The following is a 6,899-nucleotide window of genomic DNA, read 5'->3' as shown; positions in this document are numbered from 1 at the left end:
ACACATTCTGCTATATCTGTGGGGAATATACACTTACGCCTCAGAGACGTTCGATGACTGCCCTTGTAAAGAAAGCCTATCATCTGTATTTTGGCTGCAAAATAGGTGATCAAGACAAGCAATGGGCGCCTCACATTTGCTGTGCGACATGTGCTGTTAGTCTGAGAGCCTGGCTCAGAGGTACTCGAAAGACGATGCCATTTGCTGTTCCGATGATATGGCGAGAACAGAAAGACCATGTGACGGACTGTTATTTCTGTTTGACTAATGTGTCTGGTTTCTCTGCCAAAAACAAGAAGTCAATTGAATATCCTAATCTGCCTTCAGCAATGAGACCCATGCCACATGATGACAGTCTTCCAGTTCCGAAACCACCAGAGGATTGGACCTTAGACGAACCAGATGAAGAAACTGCAGTGCAGGGTTCTAACAGTGACATTGACCCGGATTTTGAACCATCCTCATCAGGCGATCCACATCTGATAACACAGTCCGAATTGAACGATTTGGTCAGAGATTTGGGTCTGTCAAAAGCAAAAGCTGAGCTGCTAGGTTCGAGACTGCAGGAATGGTGTTTGCTATCACCAGGTACGAAAATTTCTGTGTTTCGAGACCGGCATCATGATATAACCAAATTTTTTGCACAAGTCGACAGTCTCTGTTTCTGTTGTGACATTGAAGGATTGTTCTCGGTCTTTGGTTGTGATCACAACCCGGAAGAGTGGCGTCTTTTCATTGATTCGTCAATGTTAAGCCTGAAAGCTGTTCTGTTGCACAATGGCAACGTTTATCCTTCAGTACCTGTTGGCTATGCAGCACATATGAAAGAAACATATGAGAATATGGAAATGTTACTAAAGTATGTCCAGTATACCAGGTATAACTGGAATATCTGTGGAGACCTCAAAGTCGTTGCTCTGTTACTAGGACTGCAGCTTGGCTATACAAAGTACTGCTGTTTCATCTGCGAATGGGACAGCCGAGACAGAGAGTCGCACTATTCTAGAAAGAACTGGCCACTCCGTAAAAAGTTAGTTCCAGGACAGAAAAATGTAGCACATGAATCGCTTGTTGACCCGACAAAGATATTTTTGCCTCCTCTTCACATTAAACTGGGACTCATGAAGAATTTTGTGAAAGCAATGAACAAGGAAGGGGAAGGTTTTCGTTATTTAAGACAGATGTTCCCAAGAATAACTGATGCCAAGATCAAAGAGGGTATTTTTGTTGGCCCCCAGATCAGACATGTTATGAGTGACAAGCGATTTGAAGATCTGTTAGTTGGGCCGGAAAAAATTGGCTGGAAAGCCTTGAAAGACGTTGTTGACAATTTTCTGGGCAATTACAGAGCCCCAAACTACATTCAGCTGGTAGACAAACTTCTCAAAGCATACAAGAGAATGAAGTGCAATATGTCACTCAAGATTCATTTCCTCCATTCACACTTGGACTTCTTCCCCGCAAATCTCGGTGCTGTGAGTGACGAGCACGGTGAAAGGTTTCATCAAGACATAGCTACGATGGAGAAACGATACCAGGGCAATTGGAATCCGTCAATGCTTGCCGACTATTGTTGGATGCTACAACGTGATGCACCAGACACTGAATATAAAAGAAACTCGGGAGCAAAACACTTTTAATTCTGTTTCATTTAGTCGCTTGTGCGAAACGTAAACTTGACTATATATTTTATTGTCAGTAAACATAAAAATGTCTATTTCTCATAGTTCTTACGTGATGCAGTAAAACCAAAACCATATTTGAGCATACCAAGTTGGTACCTGTCATAATCACCAAAAACTTTTCAGGAATCAAGACTTAACCAAAAAATTGTTGTGCAGTGTAATGCTTTGTTTCTGAACACAGTAATAAAAGGAAAAATTCAGAATATGATGTAATGAAAATTAATTTGATCATTTTGTGATGCATGCATTGAATTCTGGAGAAAGTACACTATAGGTTACATTCTATATACGTTATGACAATTAAGTTCATGAACTTGCTACCATGCGCTTACGTAGGCAGCACTGTGCAAACAGCTCAGTAAGGTTTCATAATCTTGGTATATCAGTCTCTCATAGCTGTGTTTGTGTCGATGTGTGGTGGTGAAATCGGGAACATGTTAGTCCAAGTTTATGGGGATAATGCCATGAAGAAAATGGCAGTGTACAAATGGATTAAACGTTTTTCTGAGGGGAGAGAAAGCATCCTGAATGTCATCAAAATGTCTTTCTTTCAATATTTCCTTTATCTTTGGGTAAAGAAAAAAGTCATTGGGGGCCAGATCAGACGAGTAGGGAGGGTTTTCCAATACAGTTATTTATTTTCTGGCTAAAAACTCCCTCACAATGTTGTGTGAGTTGGTGCATTGGGTGTCAGGTCAAAAGCGCCCTGGGACAAAGGCGCGGGCAGACAACTGATTGTAACGCGGAGGCGCGCGCTGAAGAAAATGACTGTTTTAAAGGGCTCCGACAGGGGGTGTGGGGGGGGAACCCCCCCCCCACTTTACTTTATACAGATCGCGCCATGTTGTGGGGGCGTTGTGGGGGGTTGTAACCCCCCACATTTTACTGAAAACTTCACTTTTTCTCTAAAAAACAGGGAAACAGTTAAGTTTCCAGTATAATGAGGGCGGTTACAACCCCCCAAACCCCCCACAATGCCGCCGCGATCTGTATTAAGTAAAGTGGGGGGGGGGGTTCCCCAACAAAAACCCCCATCGGAGCCCCTAAAAACACTCTTTTTCTTCAGCGCGCGCTTCCGTCTTGCGCTCAGTTGTTGGTGCATGCCTTTGTCTTCGGCGATTTTGTCTATGAACCGGTGCATTGTTGTGATGCAGGAGCCATGAGTTGTTGGCAAAAAGTTCAGGTCATTTTTGTATTTTTCACGTAGCCTTTTCAGTACTTCCAAATAGTAAACTCGGTTAACTGTTTGTCCATTTGGTACAAATTCATAATGAAAAAAACAAAACACAAACTGCAGACTATGTACAGGATGCAGGCAATGTTTATTGTACCAATAAAAAAATGCAGTGAATATACAACCTTATTACCAACCAGGGGACCCGACACGGTCTGTGTTTCGGATAACACGCCTTCCTCAGGGGTCCATGGTAGATAAGGTATGGGACAAACTGCAATAAAATGTATCAAACGAATGCCTTCCTGAATCAAAGCCTCAAAATCAGAGTGCTACTTATCTACCATGGACCCCTGCAAAAGGCTTGTTATCCGAAACACTGACCATGTCGGGTACCTTGGTTGGTAATAAGGTTGTATATTCACTGCATTTTTTTTATTGGTACAATAAACATTGCCTGCATCCTGTACATAGTCTGCAGTTTTTGTTTTGTTTTTTGCTTGCTGCTTGGTATACTGCAGACCCCGTTGGATTTTTCTTCCTTTGTTGGCGACAAATTCATAATGACCAATCCCTCTGATATGAAAAAAAGATTAGCAACATCGTTTTGACTCTTGATTTGGACTGGCAGAATTTTTTTGGTCGTGGAGAATTGGCCGACTTCCATTGTGTGCTTTGATGCTTTTTTTCAGGGTCGTATTGGTACACCCATGTATTATCATCAGTGATGAACAAAAAGAACAACCAAAAGAACAATAAAAAGAAAAACAAAAAGAAAAACCAACAAGGTCTGCAGTGAAAAGTACAAAAGCAAAACAAAGAAAAACTGCAGACAAATGTACAATGATGCAGGCTAAATTTATTATATCAAATAATTGAGTGCGGTTAACATTATCACCTTAAAACAAACCAAGGGACTCGACACGGTCCGTGTTTCGATCAACACACCTCCATCAGGGTCCCAGGTTGATAAGGTATCGATTCAAACCGCAAACAAAAAAACTTTAGCCTGTGCAAGAAACAATCACTGAACTCCTTATCAACCTGAAGTAAACTTTTAATGTTGCATTATCTTCAGTGGATGCCAGTAGGAAGATATATTATTGCATTGATCTTTAATTTAGAGAGATCCCTGGAAATATGTTCTCTAAGCCGGGAACTCACAGGTCCCAAGACGCTCCTGACCCAGAGACACAGAAATGGCAAAGGCTCATATTCACTTTTTCATCAGTGCTTCAGTATATTGGCCAGCAAACTATCAAACCAAAATAAAAATTACATATTGGTTTGAACTGTACTAAGAAAATCAAAAGTCCTTAGCTGAGTAGATAATTGCAATCAAATATGGCTCTGTTCAAACCATTTTTTGTCAACCGTTTAAAACAAAAATAAAGTTTAACAATATTTGTATTTGAAGTGTTTCCTAGAAAAAAATGTTAGCTTTCATCTTATTTAATGTAATTTTAAAAAATAAATTACCTTTAGACCCACTCAGGGGCCACTAAGTCATTATTAAGGGCTCCTGCAATCTCTGTTTACTGGTAAGGCACTCTTGGTAAGATAGGTGATAACTACCATCTACTGCCATGCAGGAGGCCCTGATTTAACCCCTAGTTAAGTCTTCTGGTCCCCAGTTGGTTGAAAGTGGGGATACTGGGGATGCAGTGTTCACACACGCTATAGCTGTTGCATTCACTCCCAGTCCTTTTGTTTGCAGCTTTCAAGGATTGGAATGAATGCCACTGCCCTAGAGGGAATTTTGGTCACTGCTTAATGGTGACATCTAGTGGTCAGATTCAAATTGCAGGGTTCAAAAAGCAGTCCTAATAACATGGCCTGCAACTCTGAACAAGTTGCTGTAATGGCCAAAAGTTATGTATGGGAAGAGAGGAAGATAAAAAATAAGGGAGAACATCCCTGGGTAGCTGTGAATTAGGGCTTAAGACACTAGATCCTACCCCAGGCTCATAGTGATCTGGAAGTATTAAAGCTCAGGAAGAAATCTTAGGATCCCCTCCCTTCCCCCATAATTTTAAGTTAGAAAGTCATTTTTGAGAGCTCCCATACACATTTTGTGGTATGAAAAGCAAAAGATTAGAACGATGTGCTCTTTAGCTGTGCTGAGAATAAACATTTGAGAAACTGTGAAAGTGTCACTTAATGATGTGGAAACTTTACACTTAACTATTACACTATCTATCAGCCAGATCAACTCTCTCTGGTGCTTCTTTGTAATGTGCTGATTTACTCTGTCACCTTGGATAAGTCTGTAGGTCAGTGCATACAATGCTGGTGGAAAAGAGCAGATGAATTCTTATAATGACAAAAAATGACAGCTTCAGGTCTGCATTTGAAGAGTTAATACAAGTTTTGGTAAAATATTAGACAAGACATAAATATCCCAATGTACAAAGACAAACTGGTGTTATTTTTTCTTTTTTGGTTCTTTTTTGAAACTTTTGGTTTTCTTTTTTCCTATGGAATTTAAAGAAGAACCAAATTGATTAGGCTTGATTATGATATAAACAGGCGTGTTTTCCTACATTTAACTAGATTCAAGTTAAATATAGCACAGTTACTTACCGTAACAGGTGTTATCCAGGGACAGCAGGCAGATATTCTTAACACATGGGTGACGTCACCGACGGAGCCCTCGGTACGGACCTTTTTAACTAGAAGTTTCTAGTTGGCCGCACCGCGCGTGCGCGAGTGCCTTCCCGCCCGACGGAGGAGTGCGTGGTCCCCAGTTAGTATAAGCCAGCTAAGAAGCCAACCTGGGGAGGTGGGTGGGACGTAAGAATATCTGCCTGCTGTCCCTGGATAACACCTGTTACGGTAAGTAACTGTGCTTTATCCCAGGACAAGCAGGCAGCATATTCTTAACACATGGGTGACCTCCAAGCTAACAAAGAGGGAGGTGGGATGGTTGGCCATTAGGAAAATAAATTTTGTAACACAGATTGGCCGAAGTGTCCATCCCGTCTGGAGAACGCATCCAGACAGTAGTGAGTAGTGAACGTGTGAACTGAGGACCAAGTGGCCGCCTTGCAGATTTCCTCGATGGGCGTGGAACGGAGGAAAGCTACAGAAGCAGCCATAGCTCGGACTCTGTGGGCCGTGACAGTTCCTTCCAGTGAGAGACCGGCCCGAGCATAGCAGAAAGCAATACAGGCAGCAAGCCAATTGGAAAGTGTCCGTTTGGAGACAGGACGACCCAAACGGTTGGGATCGAAAGATAAAAACAGCTGAGGGGATGTTCGTTGAGCTCTGGTACGATCAAGGTAGTAAGCAAGGGCACGCTTACAATCCAGCGTGTGCAACGCCTGTTCCCCAGGATGCGAGTGAGGCTTAGGGAAGAAGACGGGCAACACAATGGACTGGTTGAGGTGAAAAGCCGAGACCACCTTGGGAAGGAATTTAGGGTGGGTACGCAGAACAACCTTGTCATGGTGAAAAACAGTGAATGGTGGGTCAGCAACCAGTGCATGCAGTTCGCTAACCCTCCTGGCAGAGGTGATGGCAATTAGGAAGAGCACCTTCCAGGTAAGAAGCCTGAGCGAAGTAGTGGCAAGAGGCTCAAACGGAGGTTTCATGAGTGCTGAGAGAACCACATTGAGGTCCCAGACGACAGGAGGAGGCTTGAGAGGCGGTTTGATATTGAAGAGACCTCTCATAAATCTGGAAACCAGAGGATGAGCCGTGAGGGGTTTTCCGAGAATAGGCTCATGAAATGCAGTGATGGCACTGAGGTGGACTCTGATAGAGGTAGTTTTGAGGCCAGCATTGGACAGCGAGAGCAAATATTCCAATACAGTTTCCACCGCTAAGGAGGTGGGTTCCTGATGATGCCGGAGACACCACGAGGAGAATCTGGTCCATTTCTGATGGTAACATTGGAGGGTGGCCGGCTTCCTGGAGGCGTCCAAGATGAGGCGGACCGGCTGAGATAGGTTCTCTGGAGAGGTCAGCCCGAGAGAAACCAAGCTGTCAGGTGGAGCGAAGACAGATTGGGATGCAGTAGAGACTGATGTTGCTGCGTA

This window comes from Geotrypetes seraphini, chromosome 9 (assembly GCF_902459505.1).
Source record: "Geotrypetes seraphini chromosome 9, aGeoSer1.1, whole genome shotgun sequence".
NCBI lineage: Eukaryota > Metazoa > Chordata > Amphibia > Gymnophiona > Dermophiidae > Geotrypetes > Geotrypetes seraphini.
The sequence above is the reverse complement of the archived record's forward strand: the minus strand, read 5'-3'. Positions refer to the sequence as shown.